The sequence below is a fragment of the Haliotis asinina genome, chromosome 3 (assembly GCF_037392515.1).
Source record: "Haliotis asinina isolate JCU_RB_2024 chromosome 3, JCU_Hal_asi_v2, whole genome shotgun sequence".
Lineage (NCBI taxonomy): Eukaryota > Metazoa > Mollusca > Gastropoda > Lepetellida > Haliotidae > Haliotis > Haliotis asinina.
Window position 1 is genome coordinate 8,345,055 of NC_090282.1, and position 19,749 is coordinate 8,364,803.

At 41.9% G+C, this 19,749-nt stretch overlaps 36 non-coding genes across 36 annotated transcripts; all 36 read right to left on the reverse strand.

Moving 5' to 3' along the window:
- Positions 1–141: 141 nt before the first annotated feature.
- Trnan-guu (transfer RNA asparagine (anticodon GUU)) lies at positions 142–215 on the reverse strand. The gene has a single exon. It is a non-coding gene; the product is annotated as a tRNA-Asn (tRNA).
- A 417-nt stretch (positions 216–632) lies between these two features.
- Positions 633–704, reverse strand: Trnae-uuc (transfer RNA glutamic acid (anticodon UUC)). The gene has a single exon. It is a non-coding gene; the product is annotated as a tRNA-Glu (tRNA).
- Positions 705–1,438: 734 nt separating this feature from the next.
- On the reverse strand, positions 1,439–1,510 carry Trnae-uuc (transfer RNA glutamic acid (anticodon UUC)). Its single transcript has one exon. It is a non-coding gene; the product is annotated as a tRNA-Glu (tRNA).
- A 243-nt stretch (positions 1,511–1,753) lies between these two features.
- Trnan-guu (transfer RNA asparagine (anticodon GUU)) lies at positions 1,754–1,827 on the reverse strand. Its single transcript has one exon. It is a non-coding gene; the product is annotated as a tRNA-Asn (tRNA).
- A 417-nt stretch (positions 1,828–2,244) lies between these two features.
- On the reverse strand, positions 2,245–2,316 carry Trnae-uuc (transfer RNA glutamic acid (anticodon UUC)). Its single transcript has one exon. It is a non-coding gene; the product is annotated as a tRNA-Glu (tRNA).
- Positions 2,317–2,559: 243 nt separating this feature from the next.
- Trnan-guu (transfer RNA asparagine (anticodon GUU)) lies at positions 2,560–2,633 on the reverse strand. The gene has a single exon. It is a non-coding gene; the product is annotated as a tRNA-Asn (tRNA).
- A 417-nt stretch (positions 2,634–3,050) lies between these two features.
- Trnae-uuc (transfer RNA glutamic acid (anticodon UUC)) lies at positions 3,051–3,122 on the reverse strand. The gene has a single exon. It is a non-coding gene; the product is annotated as a tRNA-Glu (tRNA).
- A 243-nt stretch (positions 3,123–3,365) lies between these two features.
- Positions 3,366–3,439, reverse strand: Trnan-guu (transfer RNA asparagine (anticodon GUU)). Its single transcript has one exon. It is a non-coding gene; the product is annotated as a tRNA-Asn (tRNA).
- Positions 3,440–3,856: 417 nt separating this feature from the next.
- Trnae-uuc (transfer RNA glutamic acid (anticodon UUC)) lies at positions 3,857–3,928 on the reverse strand. The gene has a single exon. It is a non-coding gene; the product is annotated as a tRNA-Glu (tRNA).
- Positions 3,929–4,662: 734 nt separating this feature from the next.
- On the reverse strand, positions 4,663–4,734 carry Trnae-uuc (transfer RNA glutamic acid (anticodon UUC)). Its single transcript has one exon. It is a non-coding gene; the product is annotated as a tRNA-Glu (tRNA).
- Positions 4,735–4,977: 243 nt separating this feature from the next.
- Trnan-guu (transfer RNA asparagine (anticodon GUU)) lies at positions 4,978–5,051 on the reverse strand. The gene has a single exon. It is a non-coding gene; the product is annotated as a tRNA-Asn (tRNA).
- Positions 5,052–5,468: 417 nt separating this feature from the next.
- Positions 5,469–5,540, reverse strand: Trnae-uuc (transfer RNA glutamic acid (anticodon UUC)). The gene has a single exon. It is a non-coding gene; the product is annotated as a tRNA-Glu (tRNA).
- Positions 5,541–5,783: 243 nt separating this feature from the next.
- Positions 5,784–5,857, reverse strand: Trnan-guu (transfer RNA asparagine (anticodon GUU)). Its single transcript has one exon. It is a non-coding gene; the product is annotated as a tRNA-Asn (tRNA).
- Positions 5,858–6,589: 732 nt separating this feature from the next.
- Trnan-guu (transfer RNA asparagine (anticodon GUU)) lies at positions 6,590–6,663 on the reverse strand. The gene has a single exon. It is a non-coding gene; the product is annotated as a tRNA-Asn (tRNA).
- Positions 6,664–7,395: 732 nt separating this feature from the next.
- On the reverse strand, positions 7,396–7,469 carry Trnan-guu (transfer RNA asparagine (anticodon GUU)). Its single transcript has one exon. It is a non-coding gene; the product is annotated as a tRNA-Asn (tRNA).
- A 417-nt stretch (positions 7,470–7,886) lies between these two features.
- On the reverse strand, positions 7,887–7,958 carry Trnae-uuc (transfer RNA glutamic acid (anticodon UUC)). Its single transcript has one exon. It is a non-coding gene; the product is annotated as a tRNA-Glu (tRNA).
- Positions 7,959–8,201: 243 nt separating this feature from the next.
- Trnan-guu (transfer RNA asparagine (anticodon GUU)) lies at positions 8,202–8,275 on the reverse strand. Its single transcript has one exon. It is a non-coding gene; the product is annotated as a tRNA-Asn (tRNA).
- Positions 8,276–8,692: 417 nt separating this feature from the next.
- On the reverse strand, positions 8,693–8,764 carry Trnae-uuc (transfer RNA glutamic acid (anticodon UUC)). The gene has a single exon. It is a non-coding gene; the product is annotated as a tRNA-Glu (tRNA).
- A 243-nt stretch (positions 8,765–9,007) lies between these two features.
- On the reverse strand, positions 9,008–9,081 carry Trnan-guu (transfer RNA asparagine (anticodon GUU)). The gene has a single exon. It is a non-coding gene; the product is annotated as a tRNA-Asn (tRNA).
- Positions 9,082–9,498: 417 nt separating this feature from the next.
- On the reverse strand, positions 9,499–9,570 carry Trnae-uuc (transfer RNA glutamic acid (anticodon UUC)). The gene has a single exon. It is a non-coding gene; the product is annotated as a tRNA-Glu (tRNA).
- Positions 9,571–9,813: 243 nt separating this feature from the next.
- Trnan-guu (transfer RNA asparagine (anticodon GUU)) lies at positions 9,814–9,887 on the reverse strand. The gene has a single exon. It is a non-coding gene; the product is annotated as a tRNA-Asn (tRNA).
- A 732-nt stretch (positions 9,888–10,619) lies between these two features.
- On the reverse strand, positions 10,620–10,693 carry Trnan-guu (transfer RNA asparagine (anticodon GUU)). The gene has a single exon. It is a non-coding gene; the product is annotated as a tRNA-Asn (tRNA).
- Positions 10,694–11,110: 417 nt separating this feature from the next.
- Positions 11,111–11,182, reverse strand: Trnae-uuc (transfer RNA glutamic acid (anticodon UUC)). The gene has a single exon. It is a non-coding gene; the product is annotated as a tRNA-Glu (tRNA).
- Positions 11,183–11,425: 243 nt separating this feature from the next.
- On the reverse strand, positions 11,426–11,499 carry Trnan-guu (transfer RNA asparagine (anticodon GUU)). The gene has a single exon. It is a non-coding gene; the product is annotated as a tRNA-Asn (tRNA).
- Positions 11,500–11,916: 417 nt separating this feature from the next.
- Trnae-uuc (transfer RNA glutamic acid (anticodon UUC)) lies at positions 11,917–11,988 on the reverse strand. The gene has a single exon. It is a non-coding gene; the product is annotated as a tRNA-Glu (tRNA).
- Positions 11,989–12,231: 243 nt separating this feature from the next.
- Positions 12,232–12,305, reverse strand: Trnan-guu (transfer RNA asparagine (anticodon GUU)). Its single transcript has one exon. It is a non-coding gene; the product is annotated as a tRNA-Asn (tRNA).
- A 732-nt stretch (positions 12,306–13,037) lies between these two features.
- Positions 13,038–13,111, reverse strand: Trnan-guu (transfer RNA asparagine (anticodon GUU)). Its single transcript has one exon. It is a non-coding gene; the product is annotated as a tRNA-Asn (tRNA).
- A 417-nt stretch (positions 13,112–13,528) lies between these two features.
- Positions 13,529–13,600, reverse strand: Trnae-uuc (transfer RNA glutamic acid (anticodon UUC)). The gene has a single exon. It is a non-coding gene; the product is annotated as a tRNA-Glu (tRNA).
- A 243-nt stretch (positions 13,601–13,843) lies between these two features.
- Trnan-guu (transfer RNA asparagine (anticodon GUU)) lies at positions 13,844–13,917 on the reverse strand. Its single transcript has one exon. It is a non-coding gene; the product is annotated as a tRNA-Asn (tRNA).
- A 732-nt stretch (positions 13,918–14,649) lies between these two features.
- Positions 14,650–14,723, reverse strand: Trnan-guu (transfer RNA asparagine (anticodon GUU)). The gene has a single exon. It is a non-coding gene; the product is annotated as a tRNA-Asn (tRNA).
- Positions 14,724–15,455: 732 nt separating this feature from the next.
- On the reverse strand, positions 15,456–15,529 carry Trnan-guu (transfer RNA asparagine (anticodon GUU)). Its single transcript has one exon. It is a non-coding gene; the product is annotated as a tRNA-Asn (tRNA).
- Positions 15,530–16,752: 1,223 nt separating this feature from the next.
- On the reverse strand, positions 16,753–16,824 carry Trnae-uuc (transfer RNA glutamic acid (anticodon UUC)). The gene has a single exon. It is a non-coding gene; the product is annotated as a tRNA-Glu (tRNA).
- Positions 16,825–17,067: 243 nt separating this feature from the next.
- Positions 17,068–17,141, reverse strand: Trnan-guu (transfer RNA asparagine (anticodon GUU)). The gene has a single exon. It is a non-coding gene; the product is annotated as a tRNA-Asn (tRNA).
- Positions 17,142–17,873: 732 nt separating this feature from the next.
- On the reverse strand, positions 17,874–17,947 carry Trnan-guu (transfer RNA asparagine (anticodon GUU)). The gene has a single exon. It is a non-coding gene; the product is annotated as a tRNA-Asn (tRNA).
- A 1,223-nt stretch (positions 17,948–19,170) lies between these two features.
- On the reverse strand, positions 19,171–19,242 carry Trnae-uuc (transfer RNA glutamic acid (anticodon UUC)). Its single transcript has one exon. It is a non-coding gene; the product is annotated as a tRNA-Glu (tRNA).
- A 243-nt stretch (positions 19,243–19,485) lies between these two features.
- Trnan-guu (transfer RNA asparagine (anticodon GUU)) lies at positions 19,486–19,559 on the reverse strand. Its single transcript has one exon. It is a non-coding gene; the product is annotated as a tRNA-Asn (tRNA).
- Positions 19,560–19,749: the final 190 nt, after the last annotated feature.

A 19,749-nucleotide genomic window follows, 5' to 3' on the forward strand; every position in this document is an offset into this window, starting at 1 on the left:
ATGAATACATGTATATCAAGTGTGTTAGAGACTTGTTTAAACTGATATATCGTATTGTAGCATGTATTTGCGTCAACTACAAACATCTGTAAAATCCAAAAGAGCGAAATATCAAGTACTGATGTTTACAAAAAGCAAGTGCGTCCCTGGGTGGGCTTGAACCACCAACCTTTCGGTTAACAGCCGAACGCGCTAACCGATTGCGCCACAGAGACGGAACTGACGAGATGGGGCTCACTTTAAGATGTGACTGATGTGGTGGAAGTTATGTGCCCTTGCCGAGGGAAACGTCTGGTGGTGTGTTTCAACAACTGTTGTGTAAGGGGTGGGATAGTCTTGCGCAATGACACATTGGCTTACCTGATGTATTTATTGGAAGATGTGGACACTGGGATGTACATGAAGATAAATCTAGGACTTTAGATGCATGTATTTTACTTCTGACTGTACGCATGACATATGTATACTTCTTGATGTGAACTCACTTTCTTGTGAGATGAATTAATTGTTCCAAAGCCAGGAATTTGTTCCTATGACGTAAAATGCATGCCTTTTACTTTTGACTTTGCACGTGACTAATATATACTTCTTGAAATTGAACTCAATTTCTTGTCAGATGGTAAAAGAATTTGTTCCAATGCCGGGAATCGAACCCGGGCCGCCTGGGTGAAAGCCAGGAATCCTAACCACTAGACCACATTGGAAGCTGATATTTTACAGGCAATGTTGAAGGACTGAATGCTGGCTGTATTCCTGCCGTCTTTGTGCACAGAGTTCTTGTGCAAGAGAATGACGACCTGACATTAATGAATACATGTATATCAAGTGTGTTAGAGACTTGTTTAAACTGATATATCGTATTGTAGCATGTATTTGCGTCAACTACAAACATCTGTAAAATCCAAAAGAGCGAAATATCAAGTACTGATGTTTACAAAAAGCAAGTGCGTCCCTGGGTGGGCTTGAACCACCAACCTTTCGGTTAACAGCCGAACGCGCTAACCTATTGCGCCACAGAGACGGAACTGACGAGATGGGGCTCACTTTAAGATGTGACTGATGTGGTGGAAGTTATGTGCCCTTGCCGAGGGAAACGTCTGGTGGTGTGTTTCAACAACTGTTGTGTAAGGGGTGGGATAGTCTTGCGCAATGACACATTGGCTTACCTGATGTATTTATTGGAAGATGTGGACACTGGGATGTACATGAAGATAAATCTAGGACTTTAGATGCATGTATTTTACTTCTGACTGTACGCATGACATATGTATACTTCTTGATGTGAACTCACTTTCTTGTGAGATGAATTAATTGTTCCAAAGCCAGGAATTTGTTCCTATGACGTAAAATGCATGCCTTTTACTTTTGACTTTGCACGTGAGTAATATATACTTCTTGAAATTGAACTCAATTTCTTGTCCGATGGTAAAAGAATTTGTTCCAATGCCGGGAATCGAACCCGGGCCGCCTGGGTGAAAGCCAGGAATCCTAACCACTAGACCACATTGGAAGCTGATATTTTACAGGCAATGTTGAAGGACTGAATGCTGGCTGTATTCCTGCCGTTTTTGTGCATTGAGTTCTTGTGCATGAGAATGACGACCTGACATTAATGAATACATGTATATCAAGTGTGTTAGAGACTTGTTTAAACTGATATATCGTATTGTAGCATGTATTTGCGTCAACTACAAACATCTGTAAAATCCAAAAGAGCGAAATATCAAGTACTGATGTTTACAAAAAGCAAGTGCGTCCCTGGGTGGGCTTGAACCACCAACCTTTCGGTTAACAGCCGAACGCGCTAACCGATTGCGCCACAGAGACGGAACTGGCGAGATGGGGCTCACTTTAAGATGTGACTGATGTGGTGGAAGTTATGTGCCCTTGCCGAGGGAAACGTCTGGTGGTGTGTTTCAACAACTGTTGTGTAAGGGGTGGGATAGTCTTGCGCAATGACACATTGGCTTACCTGATGTATTTATTGGAAGATGTGGACACTGGGATGTACATGAAGATAAATCTAGGACTTTAGATGCATGTATTTTACTTCTGACTGTACGCATGACATATGTATACTTCTTGATGTGAACTCACTTTCTTGTGAGATGAATTAATTGTTCCAAAGCCAGGAATTTGTTCCTATGACGTAAAATGCATGCCTTTTACTTTTGACTTTGCACGTGAGTAATATATACTTCTTGAAATTGAACTCAATTTCTTGTCCGATGGTAAAAGAATTTGTTCCAATGCCGGGAATCGAACCCGGGCCGCCTGGGTGAAAGCCAGGAATCCTAACCACTAGACCACATTGGAAGCTGATATTTTACAGGCAATGTTGAAGGACTGAATGCTGGCTGTATTCCTGCCGTTTTTGTGCATTGAGTTCTTGTGCATGAGAATGACGACCTGACATTAATGAATACATGTATATCAAGTGTGTTAGAGACTTGTTTAAACTGATATATCGTATTGTAGCATGTATTTGCGTCAACTACAAACATCTGTAAAATCCAAAAGAGCGAAATATCAAGTACTGATGTTTACAAAAAGCAAGTGCGTCCCTGGGTGGGCTTGAACCACCAACCTTTCGGTTAACAGCCGAACGCGCTAACCGATTGCGCCACAGAGACGGAACTGGCGAGATGGGGCTCACTTTAAGATGTGACTGATGTGGTGGAAGTTATGTGCCCTTGCCGAGGGAAACGTCTGGTGGTGTGTTTCAACAACTGTTGTGTAAGGGGTGGGATAGTCTTGCGCAATGACACATTGGCTTACCTGATGTATTTATTGGAAGATGTGGACACTGGGATGTACATGAAGATAAATCTAGGACTTTAGATGCATGTATTTTACTTCTGACTGTACGCATGACATATGTATACTTCTTGATGTGAACTCACTTTCTTGTGAGATGATTTAATTGTTCCAAAGCCAGGAATTTGTTCCTATGACGTAAAATGCATGCCTTTTACTTTTGACTTTGCACGTGAGTAATATATACTTCTTGAAATTGAACTCAATTTCTTGTCCGATGGTAAAAGAATTTGTTCCAATGCCGGGAATCGAACCCGGGCCGCCTGGGTGAAAGCCAGGAATCCTAACCACTAGACCACATTGGAAGCTGATATTTTACAGGCAATGTTGAAGGACTGAATGCTGGCTGTATTCCTGCCGTTTTTGTGCATTGAGTTCTTGTGCATGAGAATGACGACCTGACATTAATGAATACATGTATATCAAGTGTGTTAGAGACTTGTTTAAACTGATATATCGTATTGTAGCATGTATTTGCGTCAACTACAAACATCTGTAAAATCCAAAAGAGCGAAATATCAAGTACTGATGTTTACAAAAAGCAAGTGCGTCCCTGGGTGGGCTTGAACCACCAACCTTTCGGTTAACAGCCGAACGCGCTAACCGATTGCGCCACAGAGACGGAACTGGCGAGATGGGGCTCACTTTAAGATGTGACTGATGTGGTGGAAGTTATGTGCCCTTGCCGAGGGAAACGTCTGGTGGTGTGTTTCAACAACTGTTGTGTAAGGGGTGGGATAGTCTTGCGCAATGACACATTGGCTTACCTGATGTATTTATTGGAAGATGTGGACACTGGGATGTACATGAAGATAAATCTAGGACTTTAGATGCATGTATTTTACTTCTGACTGTACGCATGACATATGTATACTTCTTGATGTGAACTCACTTTCTTGTGAGATGAATTAATTGTTCCAAAGCCAGGAATTTGTTCCTATGACGTAAAATGCATGCCTTTTACTTTTGACTTTGCACGTGAGTAATATATACTTCTTGAAATTGAACTCAATTTCTTGTCCGATGGTAAAAGAATTTGTTCCAATGCCGGGAATCGAACCCGGGCCGCCTGGGTGAAAGCCAGGAATCCTAACCACTAGACCACATTGGAAGCTGATATTTTACAGGCAATGTTGAAGGACTGAATGCTGGCTGTATTCCTGCCGTTTTTGTGCATTGAGTTCTTGTGCATGAGAATGACGACCTGACATTAATGAATACATGTATATCAAGTGTGTTAGAGACTTGTTTAAACTGATATATCGTATTGTAGCATGTATTTGCGTCAACTACAAACATCTGTAAAATCCAAAAGAGCGAAATATCAAGTACTGATGTTTACAAAAAGCAAGTGCGTCCCTGGGTGAGCTTGAACCACCAACCTTTCGGTTAACAGCCGAACGCGCTAACCGATTGCGCCACAGAGACGGAACTGGCGAGATGGGGCTCACTTTAAGATGTGACTGATGTGGTGGAAGTTATGTGCCCGTGCCGAGGGAAACGTCTGGTGGTGTGTTTCAACAACTGTTGTGTAAGGGGTGGGATAGTCTTGCGCAATGACACATTGGCTTACCTGATGTATTTATTGGAAGATGTGGACACTGGGATGTACATGAAGATAAATCTAGGACTTTAGATGCATGTATTTTACTTCTGACTGTACGCATGACATATGTATACTTCTTGATGTGAACTCACTTTCTTGTGAGATGAATTAATTGTTCCAAAGCCAGGAATTTGTTCCTATGACGTAAAATGCATGCCTTTTACTTTTGACTTTGCACGTGAGTAATATATACTTCTTGAAATTGAACTCAATTTCTTGTCCGATGGTAAAAGAATTTGTTCCAATGCCGGGAATCGAACCCGGGCCGCCTGGGTGAAAGCCAGGAATCCTAACCACTAGACCACATTGGAAGCTGATATTTTACAGGCAATGTTGAAGGACTGAATGCTGGCTGTATTCCTGCCGTTTTTGTGCATTGAGTTCTTGTGCATGAGAATGACGACCTGACATTAATGAATACATGTATATCAAGTGTGTTAGAGACTTGTTTAAACTGATATATCGTATTGTAGCATGTATTTGCGTCAACTACAAACATCTGTAAAATCCAAAAGAGCGAAATATCAAGTACTGATGTTTACAAAAAGCAAGTGCGTCCCTGGGTGGGCTTGAACCACCAACCTTTCGGTTAACAGCCGAACGCGCTAACCGATTGCGCCACAGAGACGGAACTGGCGAGATGGGGCTCACTTTAAGATGTGACTGATGTGGTGGAAGTTATGTGCCCTTGCCGAGGGAAACGTCTGGTGGTGTGTTTCAACAACTGTTGTGTAAGGGGTGGGATAGTCTTGCGCAATGACACATTGGCTTACCTGATGTATTTATTGAAAGATGTGGACACTGGGATGTACATGAAGATAAATCTAGGACTTTAGATGCATGTATTTTACTTCTGACTGTACGCATGACATATGTATACTTCTTGATGTGAACTCACTTTCTTGTGAGATGAATTAATTGTTCCAAAGCCAGGAATTTGTTCCTATGACGTAAAATGCATGCCTTTTACTTTTGACTTTGCACGTGACTAATATATACTTCTTGAAATTGAACTCAATTTCTTGTCCGATGGTAAAAGAATTTGTTCCAATGCCGGGAATCGAACCCGGGCCGCCTGGGTGAAAGCCAGGAATCCTAACCACTAGACCACATTGGAAGCTGATATTTTACAGGCAATGTTGAAGGACTGAATGCTGGCTGTATTCCTGCCGTTTTTGTGCATTGAGTTCTTGTGCATGAGAATGACGACCTGACATTAATGAATACATGTATATCAAGTGTGTTAGAGACTTGTTTAAACTGATATATCGTATTGTAGCATGTATTTGCGTCAACTACAAACATCTGTAAAATCCAAAAGAGCGAAATATCAAGTACTGATGTTTACAAAAAGCAAGTGCGTCCCTGGGTGGGCTTGAACCACCAACCTTTCGGTTAACAGCCGAACGCGCTAACCGATTGCGCCACAGAGACGGAACTGGCGAGATGGGGCTCACTTTAAGATGTGACTGATGTGGTGGAAGTTATGTGCCCTTGCCGAGGGAAACGTCTGGTGGTGTGTTTCAACAACTGTTGTGTAAGGGGTGGGATAGTCTTGCGCAATGACACATTGGCTTACCTGATGTATTTATTGGAAGATGTGGACACTGGGATGTACATGAAGATAAATCTAGGACTTTAGATGCATGTATTTTACTTCTGACTGTACGCATGACAAATGTATACTTCTTGATGTGAACTCACTTTCTTGTGAGATGAATTAATTGTTCCAAAGCCAGGAATTTGTTCCTATGACGTAAAATGCATGCCTTTTACTTTTGACTTTGCACGTGACTAATATACACTTCTTGAAATTGAACTCAATTTCTTGTCAGATGGTAAAAGAATTTGTTCCAATGCCGGGAATAGAACCCGGGCCGTCTGGGTGAAAGCCAGGAATCCTAACCACTAGACCACATTGGAAGCTGATATTTTACAGGCAATGTTGAAGGACTGAATGCTGGCTGTATTCCTGCCGTCTTTGTGCACAGAGTTCTTGTGCAAGAGAATGACGACCTGACATTAATGAATACATGTATATCAAGTGTGTTAGAGACTTGTTTAAACTGATATATCGTATTGTAGCATGTATTTGCGTCAACTACAAACATCTGTAAAATCCAAAAGAGCGAAATATCAAGTACTGATGTTTACAAAAAGCAAGTGCGTCCCTGGGTGGGCTTGAACCACCAACCTTTCGGTTAACAGCCGAACGCGCTAACCGATTGCGCCACAGAGACGGAACTGACGAGATGGGGCTCACTTTAAGATGTGACTGATGTGGTGGAAGTTATGTGCCCTTGCCGAGGGAAACGTCTGGTGGTGTGTTTCAACAACTGTTGTGTAAGGGGTGGGATAGTCTTGCGCAATGACACATTGGCTTACCTGATGTATTTATTGGAAGATGTGGACACTGGGATGTACATGAAGATAAATCTAGGACTTTAGATGCATGTATTTTACTTCTGACTGTACGCATGACATATGTATACTTCTTGATGTGAACTCACTTTCTTGTGAGATGAATTAATTGTTCCAAAGCCAGGAATTTGTTCCTATGACGTAATATGCATGCCTTTTACTTTTGACTTTGCACGTGACTAATATATACTTCTTGAAATTGAACTCAATTTCTTGTCAGATGGTAAAAGAATTTGTTCCAATGCCGGGATTAGAACCCGGGCCGCCTGGGTGAAAGCCAGGAATCCTAACCACTAGACCACATTGGAAGCTGATATTTTACAGGCAATGTTGAAGGACTGAATGCTGGCTGTATTCCTGCCGTCTTTGTGCACAGAGTTCTTGTGCAAGAGAATGACGACCTGACATTAATGAATACATGTATATCAAGTGTGTTAGAGACTTGTTTAAACTGATATATCGTATTGTAGCATGTATTTGCGTCAACTACAAACATCTGTAAAATCCAAAAGAGCTAAATATCAAGTACTGATGTTTACAAAAAGCAAGTGCGTCCCTGGGTGGGCTTGAACCACCAACCTTTCGGTTAACAGCCGAACGCGCTAACCGATTGCGCCACAGAGACGGAACTGACGAGATGGGGCTCACTTTAAGATGTGACTGATGTGGTGGAAGTTATGTGCCCTTGCCGAGGGAAACGTCTGGTGGTGTGTTTCAACAACTGTTGTGTAAGGGGTGGGATAGTCTTGCGCAATGACACATTGGCTTACCTGATGTATTTATTGGAAGATGTGGACACTGGGATGTACATGAAGATAAATCTAGGACTTTAGATGCATGTATTTTACTTCTGACTGTACGCATGACAAATGTATACTTCTTGATGTGAACTCACTTTCTTGTGAGATGAATTAATTGTTCCAAAGCCAGGAATTTGTTCCTATGACGTAATATGCATGCCTTTTACTTTTGACTTTGCACGTGAATAATATACACTTCTTGAAATTGAACTCAATTTCTTGTCAGATGGTAAAAGAATTTGTTCCAATGCCGGGAATCGAACCCGGGCCGCCTGGGTGAAAGCCAGGAATCCTAACCACTAGACCACATTGGAAGCTGATATTTTACAGGCAATGTTGAAGGACTGAATGCTGGCTGTATTCCTGCCGTCTTTGTGCACAGAGTTCTTGTGGAAGAGAATGACGACCTGACATTAATGAATACATGTATATCAAGTGTGTTAGAGACTTGTTTAAACTGATATATCGTATTGTAGCATGTATTTGCGTCAACTACAAACATCTGTAAAATCCAAAAGAGCGAAATATCAAGTACTGATGTTTACAAAAAGCAAGTGCGTCCCTGGGTGGGCTTGAACCACCAACCTTTCGGTTAACAGCCGAACGCGCTAACCGATTGCGCCACAGAGACGGAACTGACGAGATGGGGCTCACTTTAAGATGTGACTGATGTGGTGGAAGTTATGTGCCCTTGCCGAGGGAAACGTCTGGTGGTGTGTTTCAACAACTGTTGTGTAAGGGGTGGGATAGTCTTGCGCAATGACACATTGGCTTACCTGATGTATTTATTGGAAGATGTGGACACTGGGATGTACATGAAGATAAATCTAGGACTTTAGATGCATGTATTTTACTTCTGACTGTACGCATGACATATGTATACTTCTTGATGTGAACTCACTTTCTTGTGAGATGAATTAATTGTTCCAAAGCCAGGAATTTGTTCCTATGACGTAATATGCATGCCTTTTACTTTTGACTTTGCACGTGACTAATATATACTTCTTGAAATTGAACTCAATTTCTTGTCAGATGGTAAAAGAATTTGTTCCAATGCCGGGAATCGAACCCGGGCCGCCTGGGTGAAAGCCAGGAATCCTAACCACTAGACCACATTGGAAGCTGATATTTTACAGGCAATGTTGAAGGACTGAATGCTGGCTGTATTCCTGCCGTCTTTGTGCACAGAGTTCTTGTGCAAGAGAATGACGACCTGACATTAATGAATACATGTATATCAAGTGTGTTAGAGACTTGTTTAAACTGATATATCGTATTGTAGCATGTATTTGCGTCAACTACAAACATCTGTAAAATCCAAAAGAGCTAAATATCAAGTACTGATGTTTACAAAAAGCAAGTGCGTCCCTGGGTGGGCTTGAACCACCAACCTTTCGGTTAACAGCCGAACGCGCTAACCGATTGCGCCACAGAGACGGAACTGACGAGATGGGGCTCACTTTAAGATGTGACTGATGTGGTGGAAGTTATGTGCCCTTGCCGAGGGAAACGTCTGGTGGTGTGTTTCAACAACTGTTGTGTAAGGGGTGGGATAGTCTTGCGCAATGACACATTGGCTTACCTGATGTATTTATTGGAAGATGTGGACACTGGGATGTACATGAAGATAAATCTAGGACTTTAGATGCATGTATTTTACTTCTGACTGTACGCATGACAAATGTATACTTCTTGATGTGAACTCACTTTCTTGTGAGATGAATTAATTGTTCCAAAGCCAGGAATTTGTTCCTATGACGTAATATGCATGCCTTTTACTTTTGACTTTGCACGTGAATAATATACACTTCTTGAAATTGAACTCAATTTCTTGTCAGATGGTAAAAGAATTTGTTCCAATGCCGGGAATCGAACCCGGGCCGCCTGGGTGAAAGCCAGGAATCCTAACCACTAGACCACATTGGAAGCTGATATTTTACAGGCAATGTTGAAGGACTGAATGCTGGCTGTATTCCTGCCGTCTTTGTGCACAGAGTTCTTGTGGAAGAGAATGACGACCTGACATTAATGAATACATGTATATCAAGTGTGTTAGAGACTTGTTTAAACTGATATATCGTATTGTAGCATGTATTTGCGTCAACTACAAACATCTGTAAAATCCAAAAGAGCGAAATATCAAGTACTGATGTTTACAAAAAGCAAGTGCGTCCCTGGGTGGGCTTGAACCACCAACCTTTCGGTTAACAGCCGAACGCGCTAACCGATTGCGCCACAGAGACGGAACTGACGAGATGGGGCTCACTTTAAGATGTGACTGATGTGGTGGAAGTTATGTGCCCTTGCCGAGGGAAACGTCTGGTGGTGTGTTTCAACAACTGTTGTGTAAGGGGTGGGATAGTCTTGCGCAATGACACATTGGCTTACCTGATGTATTTATTGGAAGATGTGGACACTGGGATGTACATGAAGATAAATCTAGGACTTTAGATGCATGTATTTTACTTCTGACTGTACGCATGACAAATGTATACTTCTTGATGTGAACTCACTTTCTTGTGAGATGAATTAATTCTTCCAAAGCCAGGAATTTGTTCCTATGACGTAAAATGCATGCCTTTTACTTTTGACTTTGCACGTGACTAATATATACTTCTTGAAATTGAACTCAATTTCTTGTCAGATGGTAAAAGAATTTGTTCCAATGCCGGGAATAGAACCCGGGCCGCCTGGGTGAAAGCCAGGAATCCTAACCACTAGACCACATTGGAAGCTGATATTTTACAGGCAATGTTGAAGGACTGAATGCTGGCTGTTTTCATGCCGTCTTTGTGCATTGAGTTCTTGTGCAAGAGAATGACGACCTGACATTAATGAATACATGTATATCAAGTGTGTTAGAGACTTGTTTAAACTGATATATCGTATTGTAGCATGTATTTGCGTCAACTACAAACATCTGTAAAATCCAAAAGAGCGAAATATCAAGTACTGATGTTTACAAAAAGCAAGTGCGTCCCTGGGTGGGCTTGAACCACCAACCTTTCGGTTAACAGCCGAACGCGCTAACCGATTGCGCCACAGAGACGGAACTGACGAGATGGGGCTCACTTTAAGATGTGACTGATGTGGTGGAAGTTATGTGCCCTTGCCGAGGGAAACGTCTGGTGGTGTGTTTCAACAACTGTTGTGTAAGGGGTGGGATAGTCTTGCGCAATGACACATTGGCTTACCTGATGTATTTATTGGAAGATGTGGACACTGGGATGTACATGAAGATAAATCTAGGACTTTAGATGCATGTATTTTACTTCTGACTGTACGCATGACATATGTATACTTCTTGATGTGAACTCACTTTCTTGTGAGATGAATTAATTGTTCCAAAGCCAGGAATTTGTTCCTATGACGTAAAATGCATGCCTTTTACTTTTGACTTTGCACGTGACTAATATATACTTCTTGAAATTGAACTCAATTTCTTGTCAGATGGTAAAAGAATTTGTTCCAATGCCGGGAATCGAACCCGGGCCGCCTGGGTGAAAGCCAGGAATCCTAACCACTAGACCACATTGGAAGCTGATATTTTACAGGCAATGTTGAAGGACTGAATGCTGGCTGTATTCCTGCCGTCTTTGTGCACAGAGTTCTTGTGCAAGAGAATGACGACCTGACATTAATGAATACATGTATATCAAGTGTGTTAGAGACTTGTTTAAACTGATATATCGTATTGTAGCATGTATTTGCGTCAACTACAAACATCTGTAAAATCCAAAAGAGCGAAATATCAAGTACTGATGTTTACAAAAAGCAAGTGCGTCCCTGGGTGGGCTTGAACCACCAACCTTTCGGTTAACAGCCGAACGCGCTAACCGATTGCGCCACAGAGACGGAACTGACGAGATGGGGCTCACTTTAAGATGTGACTGATGTGGTGGAAGTTATGTGCCCTTGCCGAGGGAAACGTCTGGTGGTGTGTTTCAACAACTGTTGTGTAAGGGGTGGGATAGTCTTGCGCAATGACACATTGGCTTACCTGATGTATTTATTGGAAGATGTGGACACTGGGATGTACATGAAGATAAATCTAGGACTTTAGATGCATGTATTTTACTTCTGACTGTACGCATGACATATGTATACTTCTTGATGTGAACTCACTTTCTTGTGAGATGAATTAATTGTTCCAAAGCCAGGAATTTATTCCTATGACGTAAAATGCATGCCTTTTACTTTTGACTTTGCACGTGACTAATATATACTTCTTGAAATTGAACTCAATTTCTTGTCAGATGGTAAAAGAATTTGTTCCAATGCCGGGAATCGAACCCGGGCCGCCTGGGTGAAAGCCAGGAATCCTAACCACTAGACCACATTGGAAGCTGATATTTTACAGGCAATGTTGAAGGACTGAATGCTGGCTGTATTCCTGCCGTTTTTGTGCATTGAGTTCTTGTGCATGAGAATGACGACCTGACATTAATGAATACATGTATATCAAGTGTGTTAGAGACTTGTTTAAACTGATATATCGTATTGTAGCATGTATTTGCGTCAACTACAAACAACTGTAAAATCCAAAAGAGCGAAATATCAAGTACTGATGTTTACAAAAAGCAAGTGCGTCCCTGGGTGGGCTTGAACCACCAACCTTTCGGTTAACAGCCGAACGCGCTAACCGATTGCGCCACAGAGACGGAACTGACGAGATGGGGCTCACTTTAAGATGTGACTGATGTGGTGGAAGTTATGTGCCCTTGCCGAGGGAAACGTCTGGTGGTGTGTTTCAACAACTGTTGTGTAAGAGGTGGGATAGTCTTGCGCAATGACACATTGGCTTACCTGATGTATTTATTGGAAGATGTGGACACTGGGATGTACATGAAGATAAATCTAGGACTTTAGATGCATGTATTTTACTTCTGACTGTACGCATGACAAATGTATACTTCTTGATGTGAACTCACTTTCTTGTGAGATGAATTAATTCTTCCAAAGCCAGGAATTTGTTCCTATGACGTAAAATGCATGCCTTTTACTTTTGACTTTGCACGTGACTAATATACACTTCTTGAAATTGAACTCAATTTCTTGTCAGATGGTAAAAGAATTTGTTCCAATGCCGGGAATAGAACCCGGGCCGCCTGGGTGAAAGCCAGGAATCCTAACCACTAGACCACATTGGAAGCTGATATTTTACAGGCAATGTTGAAGGACTGAATGCTGGCTGTATTCCTGCCGTCTTTGTGCACAGAGTTCTTGTGCAAGAGAATGACGACCTGACATTAATGAATACATGTATATCAAGTGTGTTAGAGACTTGTTTAAACTGATATATCGTATTGTAGCATGTATTTGCGTCAACTACAAACATCTGTAAAATCCAAAAGAGCGAAATATCAAGTACTGATGTTTACAAAAAGCAAGTGCGTCCCTGGGTGGGCTTGAACCACCAACCTTTCGGTTAACAGCCGAACGCGCTAACCGATTGCGCCACAGAGACGGAACTGACGAGATGGGGCTCACTTTAAGATGTGACTGATGTGGTGGAAGTTATGTGCCCTTGCCGAGGGAAACGTCTGGTGGTGTGTTTCAACAACTGTTGTGTAAGGGGTGGGATAGTCTTGCGCAATGACACATTGGCTTACCTGATGTATTTATTGGAAGATGTGGACACTGGGATGTACATGAAGATAAATCTAGGACTTTAGATGCATGTATTTTACTTCTGACTGTACGCATGACAAATGTATACTTCCTGATGTGAACTCACTTTCTTGTGAGATGAATTAATTGTTCCAAAGCCAGGAATTTGTTCCTATGACGTAAAATGCATGCCTTTTACTTTTGACTTTGCACGTGACTAATATACACTTCTTGAAATTGAACTCAATTTCTTGTCAGATGGTAAAAGAATTTGTTCCAATGCCGGGAATCGAACCCGGGCCGCCTGGGTGAAAGCCAGGAATCCTAACCACTAGACCACATTGGAAGCTGATATTTTACAGGCAATGTTGAAGGACTGAATGCTGGCTGTATTCCTGCCGTCTTTGTGCACAGAGTTCTTGTGCAAGAGAATGACGACCTGACATTAATGAATACATGTATATCAAGTGTGTTAGAGACTTGTTTAAACTGATATATCGTATTGTAGCATGTATTTGCGTCAACTACAAACATCTGTAAAATCCAAAAGAGCTAAATATCAAGTACTGATGTTTACAAAAAGCAAGTGCGTCCCTGGGTGGGCTTGAACCACCAACCTTTCGGTTAACAGCCGAACGCGCTAACCGATTGCGCCACAGAGACGGAACTGACGAGATGGGGCTCACTTTAAGATGTGACTGATGTGGTGGAAGTTATGTGCCCTTGCCGAGGGAAACGTCTGGTGGTGTGTTTCAACAACTGTTGTGTAAGGGGTGGGATAGTCCTGCGCAATGACACATTGGCTTACCTGATGTATTTATTGGAAGATGTGGACACTGGGATGTACATGAAGATAAATCTAGGACTTTAGATGCATGTATTTTACTTCTGACTGTACGCATGACAAATGTATACTTCTTGATGTGAACTCACTTTCTTGTGAGATGAATTAATTGTTCCAAAGCCAGGAATTTGTTCCTATGACGTAAAATGCATGCCTTTTACTTTTGACTTTGCACGTGACTAATATATACTTCTTGAAATTGAACTCAATTTCTTGTCAGATGGTAAAAGAATTTGTTCCAATGCCGGGAATAGAACCCGGGCCGCCTGGGTGAAAGCCAGGAATCCTAACCACTAGACCACATTGGAAGCTGATATTTTACAGGCAATGTTGAAGGACTGAATGCTGGCTGTATTCCTGCCGTCTTTGTGCACAGAGTTCTTGTGCAAGAGAATGACGACCTGACATTAATGAATACATGTATATCAAGTGTGTTAGAGACTTGTTTAAACTGATATATCGTATTGTAGCATGTATTTGCGTCAACTACAAACATCTGTAAAATCCAAAAGAGCGAAATATCAAGTACTGATGTTTACAAAAAGCAAGTGCGTCCCTGGGTGGGCTTGAACCACCAACCTTTCGGTTAACAGCCGAACGCGCTAACCGATTGCGCCACAGAGACGGAACTGACGAGATGGGGCTCACTTTAAGATGTGACTGATGTGGTGGAAGTTATGTGCCCTTGCCGAGGGAAACGTCTGGTGGTGTGTTTCAACAACTGTTGTGTAAGGGGTGGGATAGTCTTGCGCAATGACACATTGGCTTACCTGATGTATTTATTGGAAGATGTGGACACTGGGATGTACATGAAGATAAATCTAGGACTTTAGATGCATGTATTTTACTTCTGACTGTACGCATGACAAATGTATACTTCTTGATGTGAACTCACTTTCTTGCGAGATGAATTAATTGTTCCAAAGCCAGGAATTTGTTCCTATGACGTAAAATGCATGCCTTTTACTTTTGACTTTGCACGTGACTAATATATACTTCTTGAAATTGAACTCAATTTCTTGTCAGATGGTAAAAGAATTTGTTCCAATGCCGGGAATAGAACCCGGGCCGTCTGGGTGAAAGCCAGGAATCCTAACCACTAGACCACATTGGAAGCTGATATTTTACAGGCAATGTTGAAGGACTGAATGCTGGCTGTATTCCTGCCGTCTTTGTGCACAGAGTTCTTGTGCAAGAGAATGACGACCTGACATTAATGAATACATGTATATCAAGTGTGTTAGAGACTTGTTTAAACTGATATATCGTATTGTAGCATGTATTTGCGTCAACTACAAACATCTGTAAAATCCAAAAGAGCGAAATATCAAGTACTGATGTTTACAAAAAGCAAGTGCGTCCCTGGGTGGGCTTGAACCACCAACCTTTCGGTTAACAGCCGAACGCGCTAACCGATTGCGCCACAGAGACGGAACTGACGAGATGGGGCTCACTTTAAGATGTGACTGATGTGGTGGAAGTTATGTGCCCTTGCCGAGGGAAACGTCTGGTGGTGTGTTTCAACAACTGTTGTGTAAGGGGTGGGATAGTCTTGCGCAATGACACATTGGCTTACCTGATGTATTTATTGGAAGATGTGGACACTGGGATGTACATGAAGATAAATCTAGGACTTTAGATGCATGTATTTTACTTCTGACTGTACGCATGACAAATGTATACTTCTTGATGTGAACTCACTTTCTTGCGAGATGAATTAATTGTTCCAAAGCCAGGAATTTGTTCCTATGACGTAAAATGCATGCCTTTTACTTTTGACTTTGCACGTGACTAATATATACTTCTTGAAATTGAACTCAATTTCTTGTCAGATGGTAAAAGAATTTGTTCCAATGCCGGGAATAGAACCCGGGCCGTCTGGGTGAAAGCCAGGAATCCTAACCACTAGACCACATTGGAAGCTGATACTTTACAGGCAATGTTGAAGGACTGAATGCTGGCTGTATTCCTGCCGTCTTTGTGCACAGAGTTCTTGTGCAAGAGAATGACGACCTGACATTAATGAATACATGTATATCAAGTGTGTTAGAGACTTGTTTAAACTGATATATCGTATTGTAGCATGTATTTGCGTCAACTACAAACATCTGTAAAATCCAAAAGAGCGAAATATCAAGTACTGATGTTTACAAAAAGCAAGTGCGTCCCTGGGTGGGCTTGAACCACTAACCTTTCGGTTAACAGCCGAACGCGCTAACCGATTGCGCCACAGAGACGGAACTGACGAGATGGGGCTCACTTTAAGATGTGACTGATGTGGTGGAAGTTATGTGCCCTTGCCGAGGGAAACGTCTGGTGGTGTGTTTCAACAACTGTTGTGTAAGGGGTGGGATAGTCTTGCGCAATGACACATTGGCTTACCTGATGTATTTATTGGAAGATGTGGACACTGGGATGTACATGAAGATAAATCTAGGACTTTAGATGCATGTATTTTACTTCTGACTGTACGCATGACAAATGTATACTTCTTGATGTGAACTCACTTTCTTGTGAGATGAATTAATTGTTCCAAAGCCAGGAATTTGTTCCTATGACGTAAAATGCATGCCTTTTACTTTTGACTTTGCACGTGACTAATATACACTTCTTGAAATTGAACTCAATTTCTTGTCAGATGGTAAAAGAATTTGTTCCAATGCCGGGAATCGAACCCGGGCCGCCTGGGTGAAAGCCAGGAATCCTAACCACTAGACCACATTGGAAGCTGATATTTTACAGGCAATGTTGAAGGACTGAATGCTGGCTGTATTCCTGCCGTCTTTGTGCACAGAGTTCTTGTGCAAGAGAATGACGACCTGACATTAATGAATACATGTATATCAAGTGTGTTAGAGACTTGTTTAAACTGATATATCGTATTGTAGCATGTATTTGCGTCAACTACAAACATCTGTAAAATCCAAAAGAGCTAAATATCAAGTACTGATGTTTACAAAAAGCAAGTGCGTCCCTGGGTGGGCTTGAACCACCAACCTTTCGGTTAACAGCCGAACGCGCTAACCGATTGCGCCACAGAGACGGAACTGACGAGATGGGGCTCACTTTAAGATGTGACTGATGTGGTGGAAGTTATGTGCCCTTGCCGAGGGAAACGTCTGGTGGTGTGTTTCAACAACTGTTGTGTAAGGGGTGGGATAGTCCTGCGCAATGACACATTGGCTTACCTGATGTATTTATTGGAAGATGTGGACACTGGGATGTACATGAAGATAAATCTAGGACTTTAGATGCATGTATTTTACTTCTGACTGTACGCATGACAAATGTATACTTCTTGATGTGAACTCACTTTCTTGTGAGATGAATTAATTGTTCCAAAGCCAGGAATTTGTTCCTATGACGTAAAATGCATGCCTTTTACTTTTGACTTTGCACGTGACTAATATATACTTCTTGAAATTGAACTCAATTTCTTGTCAGATGGTAAAAGAATTTGTTCCAATGCCGGGAATAGAACCCGGGCCGCCTGGGTGAAAGCCAGGAATCCTAACCACTAGACCACATTGGAAGCTGATATTTTACAGGCAATGTTGAAGGACTGAATGCTGGCTGTATTCCTGCCGTCTTTGTGCACAGAGTTCTTGTGCAAGAGAATGTCGACCTGACATTAATGAATACATGTATATCAAGTGTGTTAGAGACTTGTTTAAACTGATATATCGTATTGTAGCATGTATTTGCGTCAACTACAAACATCTGTAAAATCCAAAAGAGCGAAATATCAAGTACTGATGTTTACAAAAAGCAAGTGCGTCCCTGGGTGGGCTTGAACCACCAACCTTTCGGTTAACAGCCGAACGCGCTAACCGATTGCGCCACAGAGACGGAACTGACGAGATGGGGCTCACTTTAAGATGTGACTGATGTGGTGGAAGTTATGTGCGCTTGCCGAGGGAAACGTCTGGTGGTGTGTTTCAACAACTGTTGTGTAAGGGGTGGGATAGTCTTGCGCAATGACACATTGGCTTACCTGATGTATTTATTGGAAGATGTGGACACTGGGATGTACATGAAGATAAATCTAGGACTTTAGATGCATGTATTTTACTTCTGACTGTACGCATGACATATGTATACTTCTTGATGTGAACTCACTTTCTTGTGAGATGAATTAATTGTTCCAAAGCCAGGAATTTGTTCCTATGACGTAAAATGCATGCCTTTTACTTTTGACTTTGCACGTGACTAATATATACTTCTTGAAATTGAACTCAATTTCTTGTCAGATGGTAAAAGAATTTGTTCCAATGCCGGGAATCGAACCCGGGCCGCCTGGGTGAAAGCCAGGGATCCTAACCACTAGACCACATTGGAAGCTGATATTTTACAGGCAATGTTGAAGGACTGAATGCTGGCTGTATTCCTGCCGTCTTTGTGCACAGAGTTCTTGTGCAAGAGAATGACGACCTGACATTAATGAATACATGTATATCAAGTGTGTTAGAGACTTGTTTAAACTGATATATCGTATTGTAGCATGTATTTGCGTCAACTACAAACATCTGTAAAATCCAAAAGAGCGAAATATCAAGTACTGATGTTTACAAAAAGCAAGTGCGTCCCTGGGTGGGCTTGAACCACCAACCTTTCGGTTAACAGCCGAACGCGCTAACCTATTGCGCCACAGAGACGGAACTGACGAGATGGGGCTCACTTTAAGATGTGACTGATGTGGTGGAAGTTATGTGCCCTTGCCGAGGGAAACGTCTGGTGGTGTGTTTCAACAACTGTTGTGTAAGGGGTGGGATAGTCTTGCGCAATGACACATTGGCTTACCTGATGTATTTATTGGAAGATGTGGACACTGGGATGTACATGAAGATAAATCTAGGACTTTAGATGCATGTATTTTACTTCTGACTGTACGCATGACATATGTATACTTCTTGATGTGAACTCACTTTCTTGTGAGATGAATTAATTGTTCCAAAGCCAGGAATTTGTTCCTATGACGTAAAATGCATGCCTTTTACTTTTGACTTTGCACGTGACTAATATATACTTCTTGAAATTGAACTCAATTTCTTGTCCGATGGTAAAAGAATTTGTTCCAATGCCGGGAATCGAACCCGGGCCGCCTGGGTGAAAGCCAGGAATCCTAACCACTAGACCACATTGGAAGCTGATATTTTACAGGCAATGTTGAAGGACTGAATGCTGGCTGTATTCCTGCCGTTTTTGTGCATTGAGTTCTTGTGCATGAGAATGACGACCTGACATTAATGAATACATGTATATCAAGTGTGTTAGAGACTTGTTTAAACTGATATATCGTATTGTAGCATGTATTTGCGTCAACTACAAACATCTGTAAAATCCAAAAGAGCGAAATATCAAGTACTGATGTTTACAAAAAGCAAGTGCGTCCCTGGGTGGGCTTGAACCACCAACCTTTCGGTTAACAGCCGAACGCGCTAACCGATTGCGCCACAGAGACGGAACTGGCGAGATGGGGCTCACTTTAAGATGTGACTGATGTGGTGGAAGTTATGTGCCCTTGCCGAGGGAAACGTCTGGTGGTGTGTTTCAACAACTGTTGTGTAAGGGGTGGGATAGTCTTGCGCAATGACACATTGGCTTACCTGATGTATTTATTGGAAGATGTGGACACTGGGATGTACATGAAG